Source organism: Dermacentor albipictus, chromosome 1 (genome assembly GCF_038994185.2).
Source record: "Dermacentor albipictus isolate Rhodes 1998 colony chromosome 1, USDA_Dalb.pri_finalv2, whole genome shotgun sequence".
In the NCBI taxonomy this organism is placed as follows: domain Eukaryota; kingdom Metazoa; phylum Arthropoda; class Arachnida; order Ixodida; family Ixodidae; genus Dermacentor; species Dermacentor albipictus.
The window spans coordinates 198,885,310-198,906,830 of NC_091821.1; the positions used below are offsets into that span (position 1 = coordinate 198,885,310).

General features: G+C 44.4%; 1 protein-coding gene and 1 long non-coding RNA gene across 2 annotated transcripts in view; one reads left to right on the plus strand and one right to left on the minus strand.

Moving 5' to 3' along the window:
- The window catches only part of LOC135903137 (uncharacterized), a 61,699-nt gene extending 45,280 nt beyond the window's left edge, over window positions 1-16,419 (plus strand). Inside the window, exons 2-3 of the long non-coding RNA XR_010564733.1 lie at window positions 13,516-13,718; window positions 14,680-16,419. This is a non-coding gene — a long non-coding RNA (uncharacterized lncRNA). The remainder of the gene's footprint in view (window positions 1-13,515; window positions 13,719-14,679) is intronic.
- Window positions 1-21,521, minus strand: part of LOC135903136 (iroquois-class homeodomain protein IRX-4-like) — a 132,561-nt gene that overhangs the window by 21,512 nt on the left and 89,528 nt on the right. The gene's annotated exons all lie outside the window — the stretch shown is intronic.

Here is a 21,521-nt window from a genome sequence, read left to right on the forward strand (position 1 = left end):
GAAATGTCATGATGCGAGAGAGTCATCGTTGAAGTGCGATAAAATATGCTCGGTAAATATTGTATACCAGCCTTATTCACAATGGACTATCAGGTCACTGTCAGCAAGGAAATCATGCAAGGCTTTAACAGCTTCTTTGTGTAAAAGGGCAAAACAAAGGCCCAAGCGTCTTCTTTACAAGTAAAGGGCACCTATTCAAGACGCCAAGACGATGATGAGTGTTCCTCAACGCTGGCCAGATATTGAGCATTCGATGACTATGTACTCTACCGAAGCTCCCGAGGTGCCACAATTAGCGCAGTCATTACTGCTGTTTGACTTTTACTACTCTTTTCTTTCTATTGCCAAGCTTTCCGTCCAGTTTAGAGTAAATTTTAAATTAAACAAGGAAAGCCATTTTCCTAGATGAAGTGAAACGGGATCCGGTACATACGATTATTTGTCCACATATATATATATATATATATATATATATATATATATATATATATATATATATATATATATATATATATATATATAGAGAGAGAGAGAGAGAGAGAGAGAGAGAGAGAAATAGTAATAATAAACTTTATTGATTAGTAGAGGAGGGCATGAAAAACAAGTAACTCGGTCCAGAGCCTCACTGACAACGTTCTCCATAGCTTCACTGATGAAGTCCGCCAGGTGCCGTTGGCCATCCAAAGTGGCTACTTCAGTCAGCCTCTCAGTGTTGGGATCGGCTCGGTGGCTAATGGTAATGGTAGTGGTGGTGGCGTTTTTCTTTCTTCTTTTTTTGCGATTAATTGCGAGGAGTGAACGTAGCACGTTGCAGACAAGGATAAAATAGGGCACAGGACACACTTAAGCGTTAAGCGTGTCCTGTCATTTCTTCGTTTGTCAATGTTTACTGCTTGCGAGAATAAATTGTACATTTATATTAAGCCGCGCTGTTGTAAAAGTGGAGAATATATTATAACACAAGTATGACGTAGTTAGAATGGCTCTAGATCAATGCGGGAAATGCAAAAAATTATTGTGCCACGGGCAAGATTTGTATGAAATCATCACTATAACTCGCTTTCATCACGATGACAGATGGCTCATCGCCGCAATGAGTATAGAACATAAAACATAGCCAAGTTAAAATATTCACTAGGATTTAACTGCGTAATCTTACAAATAATAATTCGAATACGCTCTTTGCACATTATCGTGTTAAATAAGAAGTACCGAACCTAGGCAGGGAGTGTGGGACCTGCAGCTGAGCGAGGAAAAGCGGCCAAGAGAGCATTATTACTTATCTGTCGCTAACTGACGCGTGTTCTTTAGCGAAGACCAGGAACAAGGGACTGATCTTGGATTCACTGGAGGTGTCTGCAAGAGGGGTCAACCATCCCACGCGATCCCCCAAAGAGCTCGCAAAAGGAATCCCTGCAGGAAAGGCAAGGGACTCTCCAGGGCCCTCTAATTAAGTCATATGAGGGTCGGATCCCAGGGCACTCGCTTCACACTGATGGCTCGAATTTCGACTTCTGCTCTGCCCACCGCCCTCGCGGGGCTTCAGTCCGCGTAATGGTTCCCAGGGTCCTCGCCAGTACGCCGAGTTAATGATAATAAACCTGCCATTATGGCTCTCCTGCTAACCTGGCCCGGTTGCACCTGACAGTAGGGAGAGGTTAATGCGGAAGCAAGCGACTAATGAAGCGATCAAGGTAACGGTGTTCGGTTCGAAGTTCGCTCTTCTTATCGCTTTTGCACTCGCTTTTGAAGCCGTCTGCCGTAGGTAAGAGCAGAAAAAAATTGGCACTGTAAGAGCACAGTGAAATTTGGGGCAATGCAGCCCTCAGAGGGCCGGCATTTCGAAGCCTATAGCTTTCTAGGATATGTCACGGATACCATATGCGACGTGCCTAGCTGCGGTTTTCCATAATATGTACATTTTAACTGTGTACATTTTTTCATTGTGCACATTTTGATATCGGAACCGCACTGATTTGCAGCCACTGAACGGTATAGGCTACTATGAGGTCCCATTAAATTTTGTAAAGCGTACAAAACGACAGACACTTAAGGCCATATTGTCTGGTTTGGACGACAAACCGCTTTCGGAGCCGAACGTACTAGCGCTATGGAACAGCATCAAAGTGCACTGCGAGCAACAAGAGCCCTCATGACATTTTTAACGGAGAGCGGCCTTACCTGCGTGCTCTAGAACTACATGACAGACGTCTGCGCATTGCGACGTGGATGAGGTGTAAGCTCAGAATATGTGTGCATATCGCACGTACACAAAGTTCCATGTACAATGCCATCGTCCTCCCCAGTAACTCTCTCTGCTTCTTCTTCGCTCTTTCCCCAACACATATAGCAGGTCAGAGACGAATCTGCTCCCGCCGAACCCTCTGTTTTTCTCAAATTAAAATGTTATCTCTCTCTACCTGTGTCGTCTCCTGAACTCTGGCGATGGACATTTATTTAATAGCATTGGCAAATCTTTATTGGTGTTCACGCGAATGGTCAAATTAAATGGTTTGGGGACCCGCCGTGGTGGCTTAGCGGCCGCGGTATCAAATCCCGGCCACGGCGGCCGCATTTCGATGGGGGCTTAATCCGAAAACACCTGTGTCCCGTGCATTGGGGGGCACGTTAAAGGGCCCCTGGGGATCAAAATTAATCTGGCGTCTCACATTACGGCGCACCTCATAATCATATCGTGGTTCTGGCATGTAAAACCTCAGAATTCATTCATTTAATTGTTCGGGAGCTACATAGTTTATTATTCACTCTGGCCCCTGTTGCCACGAATTTGGCGAAAATCGCATTTGAGAAATTCTTGGCCTTGATGCTGTGAACCGTTGCACAAATTTTCTAGCGTACTGTATGGACTTTTGTAATAGCAACATTTTTTTCACGACCTTGTGGAATGTTCAGGTTGCATCTTTTACAGGCACACAAATGCGAACTTTCTTTTCCTTTTCTAGTTTTGAGCCGCAGCCTTCATGGATTTTAACCTTTTTGTTTTCAAACAATGATGTAGCTAGAGTATGGCTATGATAACACTGGCAAAAGCACAAAAGGCAGTGGCGTACTACACTGGCTGCCACTTGACAAGGACTGTCTGTGTCTACTGCTTTCCTTCCAGGAAGATGAGGGGCCGGGTGTATGCAGGATAGTAGGAGGTCTTCCTGCCGTCTTTCTTTTTCTGATAAGCTGTGCGGCTTGCGCATGCGTAAAATTTAAATATTTGCCTCGTGAGAGAGAGATAGAGGCTACGATAAATGAAAGGCAGGAACGTTAACCAGGGGACTGATGTCGGTTGGCTGCCTATCATTGGGGAAATTGTAAAGTCGTGGAAATTTAGCAAGAGCAGGAGGGAAGCGTTGATGTCTCCAACACAATTAAAATTATCTGCTCTTTATCGCAAACGGTCGCGCATTTCGGCAGCCTTCACAAATCACGGCAGCGCTTTTGTGACCCTTTGCAGCTGTGGTGTGCGAGACAGGAGCACCGACTCTCCTATCTTGCATGGCTTTTGGCGCGGCCAACTAATCTTCCAGCGATAAAAGGCGTCCAGTATTGCACCGCGCTCACAGCCTCCGCACTGTAAAAAAAATTTACACCCTTTGGGGCTTATCTTGTCCCACAACAATAATCGTCATCTGTCTTGCCCCCGTTTCCTTCCTTTAACGCTGCGAGCCCGGTACTTCCCAGTCACGAACGGCATGCGCGTTATCAGTGTGACGCAGCATTCTCGACAGGAAAGTAGCGAACACCTAGTTTTCAAGAAAGGAAACGCAAGCGAGGCAGATGACGATTATTGTTGTGGGACAAATGTACACCCAAAAGGGTGCAACCGTTTTAAGAGTGCGCTCATTCCTTTTCGTCTTCATAGCCTTTCAAAGGCACAATCCCAATTTTATTCCTTCCTTAGTTTTTGGCGCCAAATGTTCCCGTCGTGCGGCGGACACGTCGAGAAGCGAGCGTAACGAAAACCCTTTGATCTGTCAAAATAATAAGTGACCGTATGGCATACTTTCGCTCTTGTCACCGCTTGAAGCAGTATATCATTGCGGCGCGTTTTAAAGCGGTGGCGTTAAGGGCCCCGTGTCGCAGAAAACCCGACGTTGCCGTCCGCCGTCGGCGGTGTTGTCCATCAAAAAAAAAAAAAAAACATTCCGAACCACAACCACGCAGGCACTCCGCGTGGCGCAGAGGCGTTGCTCAACTGATCGAATTTCTCAAAGTAAAATGCGTCAGAAAATTCATAAAGTCCGACTTAACCACAACCTACAGACAAGATAGTGTCGGATTGTAATTTGAATATGCGAGAAAATAATTACAATACATGAGGAAACATAATTCAGTTACGCGTAAACTCAAACATAAACCCCTTTATCCTTGCTTACGGAGGTTTATAAGCCATTGATGAATCACTGCTTGTAGCTTCTGCCTTATGGGGGTATGAGCCATTGCTCATTCCTGCACTGCTGTCGGGATCGGTGCGCCACTGTTTTCTATCAGGCCCCATGTCGCAGAATATTGTGTGTCGGCGTCAATGGGGCCTGATAATGCAGTCGCGTACCACTCTCAAAGGTGAAGCTTAAGCATCCTCCAAGTTTTTTTTTTTTGTATTGCGACTGCAACCGTTAAAGATACGAGGAGTTTATTTACAAGAAGAAGAAGAAGAAACTTTATTAAGGAATGGTCCGGCAGTTTTTGTTGGGGTGGCCTCAGGTAACGGCTCGAAGTCCTTGAGTGAAAAATCTTGTGTCACCGAAGTTAGCCGTCGCTGTTCAACTAGCACATATAAAGACGATGACAGAGTGCTATTTAAGCGGAGCAGCATCGGCATATTGGTCTGCGATACCACTTGTGGACGCTAAGCTAATCTAAGTTGAAAAATATGAAATAGTTTGTGCCCGTGTGTGCCTGTGTGCTACTATATTTGCGACCATCACTTGAATAAAACTGCAGTTGATTTATGTGAGTTTCAGCACAGAAGAAAAGTGGGCTGATGTTCCTGGGGGCCCGCGGTGTGCCGTTACGAATATTAGGGTCGAATTAGTCAGATTTAAGAGGTGTAGTGTGTGGTAAACATACCTGAATGCTTTAATTTTTAACTGGACAAGTTAGCCTTGTCGCAGGACCCATATGATGTATAACATGCCGGCTGAAGCATGCCACGACACAGGCGGAAACGTGCCGTACAGTGAAGCTCGCAGAATGCCTTCGTGCCTTCGCAAAATAATATGTCCAACATCACTATTGGCTGGTACGAATGCTTTTAGCGTAAGAACTCTGCAATAAGCTGTTGGAAATGCAAATGGGCGTTCGCTAAGACACTGTGCTCCATTCATGCTGCAAAATGTGGCGCGGTAGAGGGAAGACGTGTGCTCTAGTTGGCTGCAAAAATAATGACTGGCATATTAACAATGGAATGAATCTGTTACGGACTGGATTCCAAGGGAAGGGAAGCGTAGCAGGGGGCGGCAGAAAGTTGGGTGGGCGGATGAGATTAAGAAGTTTGCAGGGACGGCATGGCCACAATTAGTACATGACCGGGGTTGTTGGAGAAATATGGGAGAGGCCTTTGCCCTGCAGTGGGCGTGACCAGGCTGCTGCTGCTGCTGCTGATGATGATGATGAATCTGTGTGACCAAGATCACGGATCGCTGCTACATTAGGGCTGCCTGTGTTGCCGGCCCTTCGCGATGCACGGATTTCCCCGCGGATAAAAATAAAATCATCGCTGTGCCTGAAGCATTGTATCATTAACCTCCAAAGAAGTGACTTCTACCCTGGAATGTCGGCAAAAGTATCACTCGTCACACAATAACAAAGTGAGTAGCCGCTTCCTGGCAGCGAATGTTTTTCGCACCTTAGTTACAAGCATCTACCCCAACTCACACGCAAACTTACGCCCACTCTATCGCCAACGTGTCAAGAATAAGTGAATGGGCGCGCACTTGAACCATTCGCCGAAGCATGCATGCGTGACGGTCCACAGAGTAAGTCCACAGAGTAACTAAGACGCAATCTGCTATAGATGTACAGATATATATATATATATATATATATATATATATATAAGCACATAAACGAAACGTGTGCGCAACTTTCGAACACTCTGTAGCTCTCTGAAAAGTGGCTGCGCATTCGAGTGGTCGAAATCGAGTGCATCATGAATGTTCGGATGGTTCTCGTAGAGCGTCAGCCTTCGATTTTGAGGCTTCTATGACCGACGGCTGACTCTATGCCGACTTCGAAGTGACAGCCTGACAGCGCAAGCGTGACTCCTGCGGCTGCGTCTGGCGAGCGGGGAGGGGAGCCACCGCGACCGCAGCGAAGTCTAACCACCGGTGTGCCGGGACAGTGTTTTGCAAGACGCAAAACCCTGTCACAGCACCGCAGTGTTATCCCGAGGTGCTGTGAGCTATTTACGTTCTGCAAGTATTCCGTCATAAAAGTCGTATCATGAAGAAACGGAGGCGGCCAATGACACCAAGGGAACCGTCCATATTGCTGCTTTACTTCGGAATCAATGTTCACGGGAGCAGGTCCGACGACGACTGTGACACATGCTATGCTAGCGTTCTCGTCAAGGGGCTTTGTCTACGAACCGAAGCGTCAGAGATTAATGCCGCCATTTGTTGAAGTGAGGTGTGAATGTTTACGTTGCTGGTGCCGTAAGCGCCGCGGCACCATGGACGCACACTTCTTCGAGATCAGGTTTAGGAGTCATTTCTGCGGCTAGGATTTACAAGTGGATTTATTGTTCAAAATTTATTGTGAAAAAAGAAACAAACAGAAAAAGTATGGACATTTTTGTAACGTATATGTTCTTCTCTCTTCTGTTAGCCCGTTTTTTTTTATTTCACCAGAATATTCTGTACATTGTTTTCCTGTAAGCTTACAGAAAAAACTGTTCATAGTTTTTTTAATTAAGGGAGTAACTTTTGCTGCCCTTATTATTGCAGCTTTCATGTAGTACGAGAGAGTCAAGTGCTGGGATGTGGTTGTAGCAGATCATACATGTGCAGAAAAGCACGCTACGTAGAACATGTGAGATATGACCACTGACAAGACAAGTGGCACCAAAACATCTGGCTGTACGCGACACATACAGGCATCCACTCTACGAGTTGATATAGTCATGATCTGACCCGCATAACTCGCCCTGGTTGCAGCTGTATCTATCTGCCTATACTCGCGTGGCTCGTGAAGGTGCACTCGAATGTTAACGAGACGCGTCTCGTTAACATTCGTAAAGAGACGAACAAATATCATTTCGCTCGCAGTACTGATGACAACTTTTTCGCTTTGTTCTATAGGGAAGAATTCTGTTAAAATAAGGAAAATTCTGCCTGACTATAAACAGAACAAAAAATTGTTATGAAAATCAAATAACCTCTGCTTCTTCGACTGAAAGAATTTTTCTTTAGCAAAATAGAGATTTTCGGTTTTTCTTTTTTTTCACATTGATTTTTTACAGTGTACGCATCTGCTAACTCTAAACCTGAGGATCAGAGTAATCGTTTGAATACACAGTTAGAGAACACGGAGTTTCAAACAAGGATCTGCGCGCCAACTCTGGTGCACAAATTACAGCCGTCATCTTTTGAAACCGACTGATTTGCAGGCAGCTACAAGTTGCGACGCGGTTCTCCTTCGAAGTCAGGGAACATGCAATCTGAAAAAGTGAGCATTTAAAGACATTCTTTCGGTTTAAACGATCGTTTCGTTTTATGGAAACGAGCCGTCAAATTTCACTGCGATGCAGCAGACGTAGTGAAACTAATTCTATAGGTCCTGCTCTCATATAGAAGGACGTTTCGCCGCAATTCAAATGTTTTTGCCAGGTAAAAAATTAATGAAATAACAGGTGCAATAACCTCCGTTTTATTACGACTGTAAACGCGTGTGCAAGCACAGGGGCCTATATAGCTTGGGCTGCATGGTAAACTGGCGCAAAGGAGTCACGACATATGACGCACCTTTCGCATCCGTTCCTACGCATTTCCACTGCCTGCAGCAATGACCCTTGAGCTACGACGCACACCATGAAGTAGCTCGCACCATGACAACTCTTCTGAAAAAAGCATTCTCTAAACTGCTTTTATTGGCAGCAACCGTTATTAGTTAGAAAGTAGCTCGATCCGGCTCGTTCGTTCTTTCGTCCAGCTTTGGTTCATGCACGGCACGTGTAAAAGAGACATCTAACTATGCCTACCAAACGGCGATCATTAGTTTTCAAACAAACCGTTAAAATCCCTACGCCACAGCCGCTTCGCACAAGTGAACAGATAATAACCGCATAGGTCCCTGACAAACCCCGTCGGTTTTCCGTGTAGGTCATGTCGTGCTCAATCCACAGCGTTGATCCACACGCGGCGCGTACACAGTATTGGAGCCGAAGCAGGGTGACCAAAAATAGACACCTCGCCTGCTTGAGCACATCGGGTTTTACTATGTGTGTTGCAGTTTAGCACTTTGCTTATCCCTACTTTATCATGTAAGCTTACGTATGCCTTTAACGACCGCGGCCCCGTCTCTGCCCTGCATTTTTTCTTTACCAATACTTTAAGCTTATCTCAACCACTACCCTTTTCATGGTCCCATCAGGTTTCTTTTCTTTTTTTTTTTTAATGCCGCCGCAGCCACAATCGAACCCGCGACCTCGAGCTGAGCAGCGCATCGCCATAGCCACTCGGCTACCGCCGCGGGTAGCTTTGAACACTAGTGGAAGGTGGACATAGCCGACGGTTCCGGCTTGAGATAATATCTTAACATTCTATCACAATGTGCGGAGTCACCTCCGTATTTTTTTCTGCAGCAGACACATGTCTGGCCCAGTTGCTCCTGCGTGCTTCCAGATCAGGCCTCAAATTGTGACACCCGAGCCTTGCTTTTGCAGAAAAAATTTGTCGCAAAAACTCTCTTTCCCGATTTCTTGCCTGGCATCTTTGTAAAACCCTATGGACTTCCTTATTTCGATCCTTTTCGTCCAATTGACCGTCTCTATTTCCCTCACTTTCTGTTTGAGGACTCCAGGTTGTCTACTTGACAAATGAGAACTTTCCAAAGAACTTAGTAAAGGCCTTCTCGCGGAAGTCTCACTAAGTTGGAGTGTCTCGCATGCACTGCTTGCCAATGACGTGTGCTGCGGACAGCGTGCGTCTGATGCTGCATGCAAGCTGCACGCTTCTGCTCATTACGGGGAGCTTTTTTAAGGTTGCCCGAGAGTATGTAGGACCTCTTCAGGCAGCAGTGAAGTGCTGTCATATTTTTTCATGACTAACGGAAGGTTCTCATGATAACACGGGAATCTTTAAACGTACCGAGGAGTATTGGGCTCATAACCGATGTCCACAGCAACTGTGTCGAGGGAATGAAGGTCACTGGACTGCGTGTATCTACATATCGTCACAAGCGGAGGTGACGACATGTAAATATATATTTTTTATATATATTAACTCGACCTAAACCCAATAGCATTAAAACTATAAAGGACTAACGGTAGGGGTCTGGTTGGTTGCAGGGTGAGTTGTCTATGAACGCCACTTGCTAAAAGGTGGTTGCAGCCGTTCACAGACCATCTGTTATTGGAACGTATGCCCTATAGTGCTTATAGATGCAGATCAAGAGGACGATAAATTATTTATTGATCACAATCTTTAGTGTAGTTGTCATGCGCTGTGACTTGCCTCCTAGCTTCTTAACAACCTAAATGAGTTGAGCCTCCTATAGATATTACTTCAATATTCACTTCTAGACCGACTTTCCAAAGAGTATCCGACATGAGAGTCAAGGATTTCCTTCTGGTGCTGATGTCCTCCTCTTGGTACAGGCCACTCCTCCGATCTAGCCTTGAGTTCTCCAATAAACGAAGAAAATAAATGTTCTTGTTGTCTCTGCGTGCCAGCTAGGAATTAACGGGGCCATCCCCAGGTTGCACTTAAATATTCTAAACTTGTTGCCAAGCTCACGAAGTCTGTGTGCGTTTGTGTGTATGTGTGCGTGCGTACGTGCGTGAGGCGCGGGCGCGCAGCGAGAAATGCCATGCAGTAGGCACTTATTTCTAGCAACTTTCAACATGTTTTTAATGTTCATGCATATTGCGACTCCGTTCCGAGAGTAAAAAGATCCTCGTCACGAGCACAAGACAGAAATGTCCCGTAAACGGTATGCGAGTTCGCGTTTCGCATGTAACTATAAAAGAGACAGCTTGTGCACGAGGCATTCTTGGCTGCAGTGCCATTCGCCGAAAGTAGATGTACTGAAGTTCTGAGAAATATATGGTCCTAATTGCTTTCTGAATTTATTAGGAAGCTCGACTGCTTATACTTTCCAAATAAGTTCTGAGCCCGTATCAGAACTGCTGCGATGACAACGAATGGAGTGGGCGCCTGGTTACTGTCTATTCTTGTTATGTCTTGTAATGCTATGCTAGCTAAAAAAAAAATACGCCTTTCACAACCCGACTCTTGATACAGGGGTAACGTAATATTTTGCAATTACTCGGGGCCGGCAGCGTGAACCGTGAAACTCGCAAGCACGCATGTCATCAAGCGTGAAGGCAAAGTGCGCCGGCTAGTTATCTTGCCCTGTAGGCTTTGCTTTTACTCGCTTGTCCGTGCGTGCGTGCCCTGCGGCCCCGCTGCAGCGACCATATTACGCGGACCTGCCTTCTCGCAACGCTCTATGCAACGCCTCATTTTATCTGAGACTGGCCACGCAAAACGTTGCGCTTGTGATCGGTTATTGAGCGTTCGGAATATACAGCTTGAATGTGCGTGGAAGCTCGTACCCTATTGACGTCATCTTTTAAATTTTTTTTTTCCTTTTACCAAGCCACACAGAGAAGTCCGAATGTCCGTTGCGATCGCATCATCCAAGATTGAAAGCTTCATCTGCATTCTATCCTGCATTAAGTCACTCGGTGCAACGCCTCTGTTATGTCAGCTGAGATCTCAGTAATGCTGTGACATATGCACGGATGCGTGCAAGGTATAAAGAGTCGTCTCCTGCTGCACAGACGAGGTCCATGAAGGCGAAGGAAGCTTTGAGGAACTGTTTTGTATGGAAAGGAGGTCGTTGGGTTGAATGGAGCCGCGAACAGAAGAAAGGGAGCCTCGTTTTGAACCGTAGCGGAAGTGGCGCTGTCGGCTGGCCTCCGTAGACGTCCGCGACCGACACGCGGAGGGGACGCTCGTGATAATGGTCTGCTATTTATATGCACGTGATTAAAGTCTCAATACGAGATGCACAGTGCGTACATGAGTCGTCGTCGCATTTGTCGTGTGTGACGAGTCTGACGCTGCAATTGGCACAGTTGCGTCGGAACCCTTGTTAAACGTCTTCGCCATAAGGAAACCGTCGGTCGTTGTCATGCTTCGTCGCGCGGACCAGATAAGAACGCTTTCCTAAGACAGCGGGGCCATTGGAAAACCCCTTGTACGAATCGTGCGGTGCGAAGAGATGAAGGCGTGCGGCAAGTTGTAGAACCATGTGATCATTGTGTTACCTGTAGCGACAATGAAGGGAGGCAGAGCGAGAAGTTCGTGCTTCCTTGTTTTTGTTTGCAAAGTCGCAAAAACTTTCTTTCTTTTTTTTTTCAGGACAGGAAGTTGATCTGTGCGTCCTGTATCAGAGACTGAACCCGTAAACCATTCAGGCTTTTTTCTTGGCTAGAGTTGCTTGCTGCAACCGTTCGCTTTCATCACTGCCCGTTTAGCTCTTGTGATATGGCTATGACGATATGAACGCGTGATGCAAATAAATAAACTAAACTTGTGCAGTGACTTGTTTGGTGTACAGCTTTTTAAAAAAAATTATCAATGCATCCACTGTATACGTTTGTCTGCCCTATTATTTACGTGTATTTTCTTGCGCCTTGTTTCCATCTGTTAGATGCATTAGGTGGTCGTTGGTGATTTAAGTTAGGACGCAAAAGATCACAATTTCAGTTCGCAAAGGTAATTTCCAAAATATTGCGGTATCAGCTTCTTTGATCATTTAAGAATGTGTGCGTAAATTTCGCGTCGCTGCCTTAGAGAAAAAAACCCAGCATCCCTCTTTCACACGATGCCGACATTGCACACCTCAGAAAATGGTTTAGTTTGTCTGAGTCAAAAAGCCGCCTATTTCCCGTGTGAGGCTTCGTCACTCACTTCTGAAATTGCTAAAACACTAACTCTTGCGGCATTTTCTTGTTGTGAGATTTATTTTTAGTAAACTCGAACTATTGGCTCAGTACAAAAAAAAAAGTAGCGGATGAACTTGTGGCTGCAGCAGATACTCTAGAGATATAACGACACCTGTTGCCTTGTCATCTGATGTGAAGCGACTCCTTTGTGCTCTGCAATTCAAATTACCAGGCAGCGGGGTTTGAGGAGCTTGCGATGTCCCCTTTATATTACAGCATTGCCGCTTTGCTTCGGTTTTTCGAAATCCTCTAAGAGACCGTATATTAGACAAGCTCCTACGACGCTTACGCCAGGAGGGGTCGTACACGCCATAATTCCTGCATCGTATAAGGGAAACGACACCATCTTATTTGTTGTTGTGCGCACGTCCTAATTTTTGCTCTGTTTCGCTACCATTACGTCATCTGAGTACACGCAAATCAGGGAAGCTTCTGTGGAGCACTGTCCCATTGAGTACCGAAAATGTGACCACCTGCAAGAGTTCCTCCGTGGTAACTTCAGCGCTGTAGATTTTCACACTGGTCACACGCAATAAAATAGAGATTAACTCTTAAAGCTCTAGGATTTTTTTCGTGGGCAGTGACATTAATTCTTTTCTCAACAATAGCGTATGCGCGCTTTTCTTTCTTCTTCAGTGCCACGACCTGCTCATATATTTTTGTACTCTTTTAATTATTGAGCAGGAGTTCTAGTTAACTATTCGGATTGCATATTGTGTCATATTGCATGTTAGCGTCTTGCACGTTTACGCTTGCAATTTCTCATTCTTTTTCGTTCTGTCCAATTTTCTTCGTAGTCCGTAGACTTAATTGTTTCGGTTGTGTTTTGTTATACAGTTTCTTCTCTGTGTTTTTTCTTTTGTTGTTTTTATTGCTTTAGATTTCAAGATAGCTGCCCTCTCAGCGGTAAAACTTCTAATATTTTACAGTTAATAAGGAAACCCACGTGGTCGTGTGATCATATTTGACCAATGTGCATGTCACCACAACCTAACAACCCCGATTGTACGTGTTGAAATGTTTATCAGAAAGCTTTCACTGAATATTTGGTGTTTTCCCAGCACATTAGACACGGACAACATAATAGACACAGACAGCACTGCACAGGTAGCATCACTTTACGATATCAATAGTTCCCGATTGCAACTTAAGAATTGCCCTCTCCCCCTCTTTATCTACTTATTTATTTTAGCTTGTACAGTGATATATGATATGTACTCATGTAGGTCGGTTTGGGAAATATATGTCAATTGGGCTTGACGATGGGTTCCAGTAAGTCAAGAATCATTATCTTTTGGTCTCTTAAGATGAAGGCTCATTATTCGCAGGTACTGGCGCACCATCCACTTGACGCCAGGGTACGACCACAAGAGTTGCCTAGTGGTAGCTGCCGACGGGTAAGCCGATCAATATGGACACGCATCATGAAACAGTGAGCTCAAGTTCTGTGGCCAGGCGTATGTGATCGATGGAGCCAGTGCTATCTCCACACGGAGCCTCCACAACACCTCCTTCTCCTGGCTGCCGCCACGTAGGTTTCAACCAGTTAGCGGAATAATATCATCTGTGCTGCGGCGGAGATTCTCATTGTGGTCGAGCGAATCCTTTTGGGGAACACTTGGGAAGGGTTGTCGGTAGCAGAGTCAGCTTGTGTATGGGTGGAAATAATGCCACGAGGAATCCACTGTGCCCGGTGCAGGCCGGGCGCCTGCGGAGTCACGAGGCGAACTTCTTCTGCCAAATAGTGGACATTGTATATTGTTCAGGTCCTCTAACGGCCGAGTTGAGGCCTGGCGTATTATCGTAACCACTGTCGGCGACGGTTCGCGGCTGTCACCCAGTGTGTTGCATGTCGGATGGCCAGAAGTTCAGCACCGATAGAAGCGGCGTTGATAGGCGGTGCCGGAGCACCGCACTGTACTTAAAGGGCAACTCCGGCAATTTTTCGATGTCCACTGATGTTAATAAAATTTCGAATATACGTTCTCTTTTGCACTCTGATTACCTGTGCCAAGCAAAATGGCTGCAAGTCATTTAGTTTTCCTGAAAATGAATTTTAAAGATTGGCTGCGTGTTCCCGAATCATTACTTTTTACTGACCACCCTGTGTTTGTGACGTCCGAGACTACACCGCCATTGTTGCTGAAATCGTCACTGAAATTGCCGCTGTCTAGTTCGGAAGATCTGTAAAAGCTCCCCGTGTCGTCAGCAGTCATTACCAGCTTCGCTTCTTTGGCGTTAGCGCCACGTGTACTGCGTGTTTACATTATGGTAGTGTACGATCCGAGGTCATTGACTCATCGTGACGTCACACGACAGCAAGTACCCGTTTCAGTTTCGGTATGTCGTTTATTGGTTATGTAATATTACTGATGAATTTCTAAGCAAATTGAACCCCCCTACCGGTGACAGGACTGTGGATGCCATTTGAAAATAACATTATTTGCGGCCACAGTCTACAAGCGCTAAGTAGCTGTTCTGCTTTGTTATAGGTGGGCGACGCTTTCCTCGTGCGCACCTCGTCGACTTGTCTTACCAGACGCCATCAAGTTACGAAGACAAGCTACATACATCGTGTGAACTGCCAAGCCACGGTCGCGGCCGGTGGCGATGCCTTCGCTCATTGCTGACGTCAGCGTTGATGCCGAGGCCACATCGGTAGAAAAACAGCGGAACGACACGGAATCTCCGGGATTTGCGGCCACAGGCTACAAGCGCTAAGTTGCTGTTCTGTAGTGTGGTTGTACTTGAGTGGCCGTTGATCCCCTTTGGCTGCTTGAAGAGTTTTGTTAATGCGAATGAAACCTGCGCCATGGCCATTGATCTCAGCATGTATCATGCTCGTATTGGCACATTCTCCCCATGCTCAAAACGCCGAAGTTTAGCTACCAGCCCTGTAAATGGTATCAGTGTACTTTTGCCGAGGCCTTCTCTTGCGCTTGCTTCCTTGTGCTTTGCCTTGCTCCTCCTTTGTGCTGGTGATGTCAAGGCCAACCCTAGGCCTAAGACTGAGGACGTTCTTATCCTCCTCAGAGAGTTCATGGATGACAATCAGGGAAAATTTGAGAAAACGACGACTACCCTAACAGAAAAAGAAAGATATCAGATATTTAAGATCGCAACTTAGTAGCATCGAGCAGGACATTGGTGGCATCCGCGAAATTAGGGATGATGCTGGTTCTGTCCATGACACAATAAATGAAGGCAATCCATATCAAATACAAACGAGGAGTTGGGCGACGTTGTAGATGATCTTAATAACAAATCGACACGTAACAACTTGTGGATAAAGGGACTACCAGAGAAAGAAAAAGAGGACTACGCAATCACTGAAAGGAAAATAAGATATTTTATTTCAGCTCACTTAGGTTTGCACTTACAGGATAACGACATTAAACGAGCTCACCGCATTGGTATACGTCGAACCGCACAAAATCGCCCCATTATCATAAAGTTCTTAAACTTCAAGTTGAAGAAAGAAGTACTGCGCAATGCCAGCAAACTAAAGAATGTCGAGCCCAAGGTATTGCTAGACGACGAGTTTAAGGAAAACGAACGTTCAAGGAAAACGGAAACGAACGCATTCTACGTCTAACGAATGCAAGGAAAACGAACGTTTCACACTCAAGTTTAACAAACTTCAGCTACATGGTAAGACGTTCAAAATACAACGCAGTCTTTGGTAGGGTAATCGAGACAGCCGTACAGGAGGCGCGTCTTCTTAAATAACAAAGGTCATTGCGCAAGTCAAAGCCACACGGAAATCGTCCTCTTTCTGTGCTGCTCACAAATTTCCGCAGTATTCTCGCTAAACTAGACGCAGTGATAAGTATGATACGCACATGTACTGCGGAGATTATCCGCACCGAAACATGACTAACCGCTTATATTCCGAACGGTGAACTATTCCTCCCGAGTAACTTGAAAGTTTTTCGCAATGATAGGAGCGATTGCAGGGGAAGAGGTCTAATGATCGCTATGCGGGCCTATTATCAGCCGTCACCTATGCATTGACGCGCCGCTTAAACTACTGTATGTTATGTTTAGACATAAAGGCATCACGTTCGTCCTAGGTGCGTGTTGCCGCCCCCCCAGCAGCCAGTCGGACTTCATTGATCATTTGCATGACTCATTAGAGCACGTGTTCAGCGTGCATCCACAGTGCATTCTAATATGAAGCGGCGATTTTAATTACCCGGTATAAATTGGACAACGTCCTTTATGAACTATTCGACCAATCGTCCCGAGTATTCCCACTTTCTTCACCCAATACGCATGTTCGATTTGGTCCAACTGGTACACGAGCTGGCTAGAGGCGAACGTATTCTTGGTTTGCTATTCATAAACACTCCAGGCAAAGCTCATACAAATGTACTTCAGGGAATTGGCGACCACAGACTCGTTCACTGTACACTTCTACTGTCCCTCGTAGCAAAATCTACTGTCACAAAGAAGATACTAAACTATTCCAGGGCTGACACTACTAAAATGAAACGAATGTTGGATGAGTTCACCCCGTGTTCGAAGTCACGTTCAATACCCAGACAAAAAATGAGAACTGGATCGTCTTCCGTGTTAAAATGGAAGAAATTGAACTTGCTTGTATCCCTAAATTACCCATTAAAACCAGAACAGATGGGCCGTAGTTCACACGAGATGTTAAAAAACTTCTTTATTGGAAAAAGAGAGCATGCCAAACAGCGAACAAAACAAACGCTGACAGTGATTGGCAAAAGTACAAAGAGGCGCACGCTACGGCTGACACAGCAATTAATGGGGCTAAAGACACTTTCTTTAATTATACGTTACCTAAATAATTAAAGCTAACCGTACAAAATTTTGGCGAGTGATCAATCCTAAAGATGAACATGCAGTTCCTTTAATCACCAATGAAAGCGGTAACGCTGTCCCCGCGGAAGCCACAGCCGATGTCTTTAATAATTACTTTTCTGAAAATTTCACTAATGAGTCACCTTTACAGGCTATTCTTGAGGGCACTAATTCAGCTCTTCGTCACCCATGTGCAGAAGTAACCATAAGAGCATCAGGCGTAGCCCATTCTATTGAGCGGTTGCCACTTAATTCAAACCCTGGTCCTAACGGGATCAGCACTAAACTTCTGAAAATGACAGTGCATGTTTCATCCATTTTACTGTCGCTCATCTTTCAACAGTCCTTAGACTGCGGGAGCATTCCCGATGACTGGAAAATTGCTCATGTCATACCCATATTCAAATCCGGTAATAGCACAAGCAAAATAATTACCGACCAATATCACTGACCTGTATTTGCAGAAAACTTTTAGAATACATAATTTTTTCACACATTATGACGAATTTAAATACAAATAGCTTTCAGACAGCCAACATGGCTTCAAGCAAAAAAAATATTGCCAAACACAATCGTTCGAACTAGTTACTGACCTCCACGACTGACCATACACAGACGCAATATTAATTGATTTTAGAAAAGCTTTTGATCGTATTGCGCATAACCGATTGATCAAGTATGTCGATAACCTAGGATTAGATTCTAACGCAACCCGTTAGATTGCCGAATCCTTAACTTATCGACATCAACGAGTTGTTCTTAAGTAACATGCATCTGGAACCATGCATGTCATCTCAGGAGTGCCACAAGGGCCAGTACTGGGACTATTGCTTTTTCTAATTAACATTAACGATATAACTGATAATGTAGGTTCTTCGATTAGACTTTTTGCTGGCGGATGTGTCATTTACAGGCAAACATTAACTACCAAGGATGTCACCAGCTTACAAACAGACTTAGTGCAACTCAGCCAGTGGTGTAAGGTCTGGTATATGGAGATAAACGTAGAAAAAACAAAGCTTGTTACATTTTCTACACTTACTAGTACTCCTCTAAATGTTTACACAATAAACAATACAGGTACATAGAGAGTGCAATGTTTCAAGTACCTGGACGTACAGATCTAACTTGGCACACACACATAGAATATATAACCAAGAAGACATTTAAGAAATTAGGATTAATCAAATATCTTTTTTATCCTGCCAACTCAGAAACGAAGCTTCACCCTTAGACATCTGTCATCCGGTCTTTGTTAGAATACGCATCGATAACATGGCGCCCAAGTACTGTTACATTGCAGAACCGCATCGAGTCAGTACAGAATTAGGTGGTGAGATTCATGCTTTCCTCATATTCACCCTATACGAGCGTATTATTCTTAAAACGAAGCATCAACATTCCCGCTCCGAACACCCAACGCAAGTATTCGCGTTTAACATTCTTTTATTCTTTAAATTATGACGAGTCAACATTTGCAAGCAATCGCATTAAACCGGCACATCACATTTCATCTGGACTCGCTCTTGGCTTTCGCCAAGGACGCGCAGCTCCTAGGACGGCTCTGAATACGCCTCCCCCTCCTCTTCCTATTCTCCTTTATAGGCCATCGAGCCATCCCTTAATAAATATATCTTGTCATCATCATCATCCATGCGGGATCATGAACACAAAGTGCAACCCATATTTGCTCGTACACTATAAAGTAACAACGTTCACCTCTAGTGCAATCCATGAACGACTGGAACGCGTCACCAGAAAATATTGTCACTTGCCCTGATGCAGCTAGTTTTTAAAGGGAACTTCTGGAGCATCTCCCTAAATAACGGCCATTTTGTGTGTATGCGTCTCTTAGAATTATATCATGTCTTTTTTTGTTCTGTTTACTCGTGCACATTTAAATGTGTCACTCAACCTTTATATTATACTACAGTACTTACCAATTTCAGTGTTCCTGCTATTTATGCGCATTTTAAATTGTGTAATATAACACTACCACTCTTTGCGCCTGATTTAGGTATGAATAGCATCCTGAAAGTGTCGTTAAACTTCCTTTATACCACGGTGTTTTCCTTTTACCCAACTCCTATCTTTGTTTTTCTTCTTGTATGTTCAGGTGTTTCTATATCTGACACAATAATTTTGTATTGCACCCCCCCCCCCCCGCCCCTATGTAATGCCCCGCAGGGCCTTTAGGGTACCTAAATAAATAAACTAAATAAATATATATCCTAATATGGCTAAAAAGAAACGCCGGAGTTGCCCTTTAACAACCATTGTCTGTCGGTGCAGGCTCAGCGGATTACATTTATAGTCGCCGTCTTTCTTCTTCTTCTTTATTAATACTGTTAACCCTCGCTTGAGGGTTGTTACAGGGAGGGAAAATAGTACAACACAAGCAAATTTGACATTTCATAGCATCAGGTTGGGTGTTTCCGATACAATATATCAATAAAGCATTCAAATTTGTGCACATCCGTCTGATCGACAACAACATCAGGTAAGGCATTCCACATTTCAATTACACCCGGGAAAAAAGAATAACGAAAAACATCAACACGTGTGTTATAAGGCTTGACGGCTCTGCTGTGGTTTATTCTTTCACTACGATTTGCAGGGAACTGGACATATATTTCCTTTTTTATCTTCAGAACCCTCTTAAGTATCTGAAAACAATTAATCTTAAGTCTGGCTTTCTTCCTTCGGGTTTCCAGCAACTCAAGCCCACACGAACGCAGAATTGTTGTTACCGAATCAGTCCTTCGACTGCCAATAGCATCAGCGATTGAACCACCATTCACGCAGTACATTACTTCTAAAACTCGTGCACCGTGGTCACGTTCACGTCTTCGTCTTTCAGGATGACGATGTCGATGACTAGGCTTTTAGACTCCACGTTAATGTGTCCATTCAACTGGACTCCCTACCACTACCGAGGACTCAGACGGACTTAGATGGACTTAGCACCGCATCGTTGGGTACCACAACCGGGAACCACAACAACGACTCGGATTAGGGCGTCTGTCCTGCTTTGAGTTCCACGTGCAGGTGGTTTGCTTTTGTTGCGCTTGTTCATCGGAATCTTTTTAGAGGAACGGTATGGTGAGAACATTTGTTACACATCTACGATGCGCTGTAAAGCAATACTGATGTCGTCTACAAAAAAGTGCACGTGTTATTAGTCTCCACTCAGTGCTTAAAGTCAGGGAGTGCCCGGGGGGCCCGGCCCCCCTTCCATTTTTTAAGGAGGGGCTCGACACTCATTCGACAAGCGCCGGAAGTTTTATTTATCACCACGAGTGCCTTTTGCGGGGCACTTCAGTTACTTCAATGTTTAGAATAATGATGTAATCGCACGTAATTGGTTGATATATATATATATATATATATATATATATATATATATATATATATATATATATATATATATATATTGAATGTATGAGTGTGGTGCGCGCGCTATATGAGTAGACTTTAGGCCCTGTTTGCATATGTTATTATCTGCACACTGTTCTTGTGCCAATATACCACGTTCTGGCTCCAGTAGGCATTCAGGTTTGTGTTAAAGCCGGCAGGTTCGATCTCGACTGACCCAAGCGGTGGCTATTTTTTGTTATGGACCATTGCTGAAGGAAAATTTTGAGCGGATTCGGTAAGAACTCGGCTAAACGTGGCTGCATCTTCAATATAGTGAGCAGGATAATACGACATGTCAGGCGCAGAGGACAAAAACATAAAATGGAAAAGAAGTAAGCATACTTGCATGCTTATAGAGGGCTCGCCTTTATATACCAAGCTTTACGTGATGTACGAGAGTACAGTACAAGACAGAAATAAGAAAGATGGTGCTCAATATGGGCAGGTGCTACTTATCTATCAAACGAATCGCGTAAGACGAGAGTGCGATCACAAGGTCCTGGACTCCATCAGTACCAGTCCACACATTTTAAGACATGAATGTTTCAGTGCTTTAAATATGGAAGACTTCTGCGATTCCTGACTGAGCATCACTAGTTTCTTTTTGCAGTTCAGTCTCAACTATGGTGCGCCCAGATATACACGTAGGGTGCGTTTTCTTCTCTATATATTTTTTTTTCTGGGAACTAAGATAACTATAAAAAATCTCCAGTGGCATATAGCGCAATTCTGTTTTCCGGTGTGTTACTCTTGGAGGCCGGCATTACGTGCACGAGAAATCGAAATCCATAGTCGATGAAGCATCAAAACATCACTAATTAACACATAAACTAATTGCTTTACGGTACACATTACAATTTACGAATTGTAGCCGATGGGTTCGCAGGACATATTCAATTGGCAAAAAATCCGAGGATGATTCCAAGGTGTTGAGATAATAATTCCCAAAATGTGCGACGAGATACATTAGTTATTTTTGTGCTTCAATAGATAAAATGGTATTTTCTTAAAAAATAAAATGGAAAGACATCGTTTTTTTACCTGAAATTTGACAGTGCTTATTTCGAAAGCGTGTTACTTTGGGCGA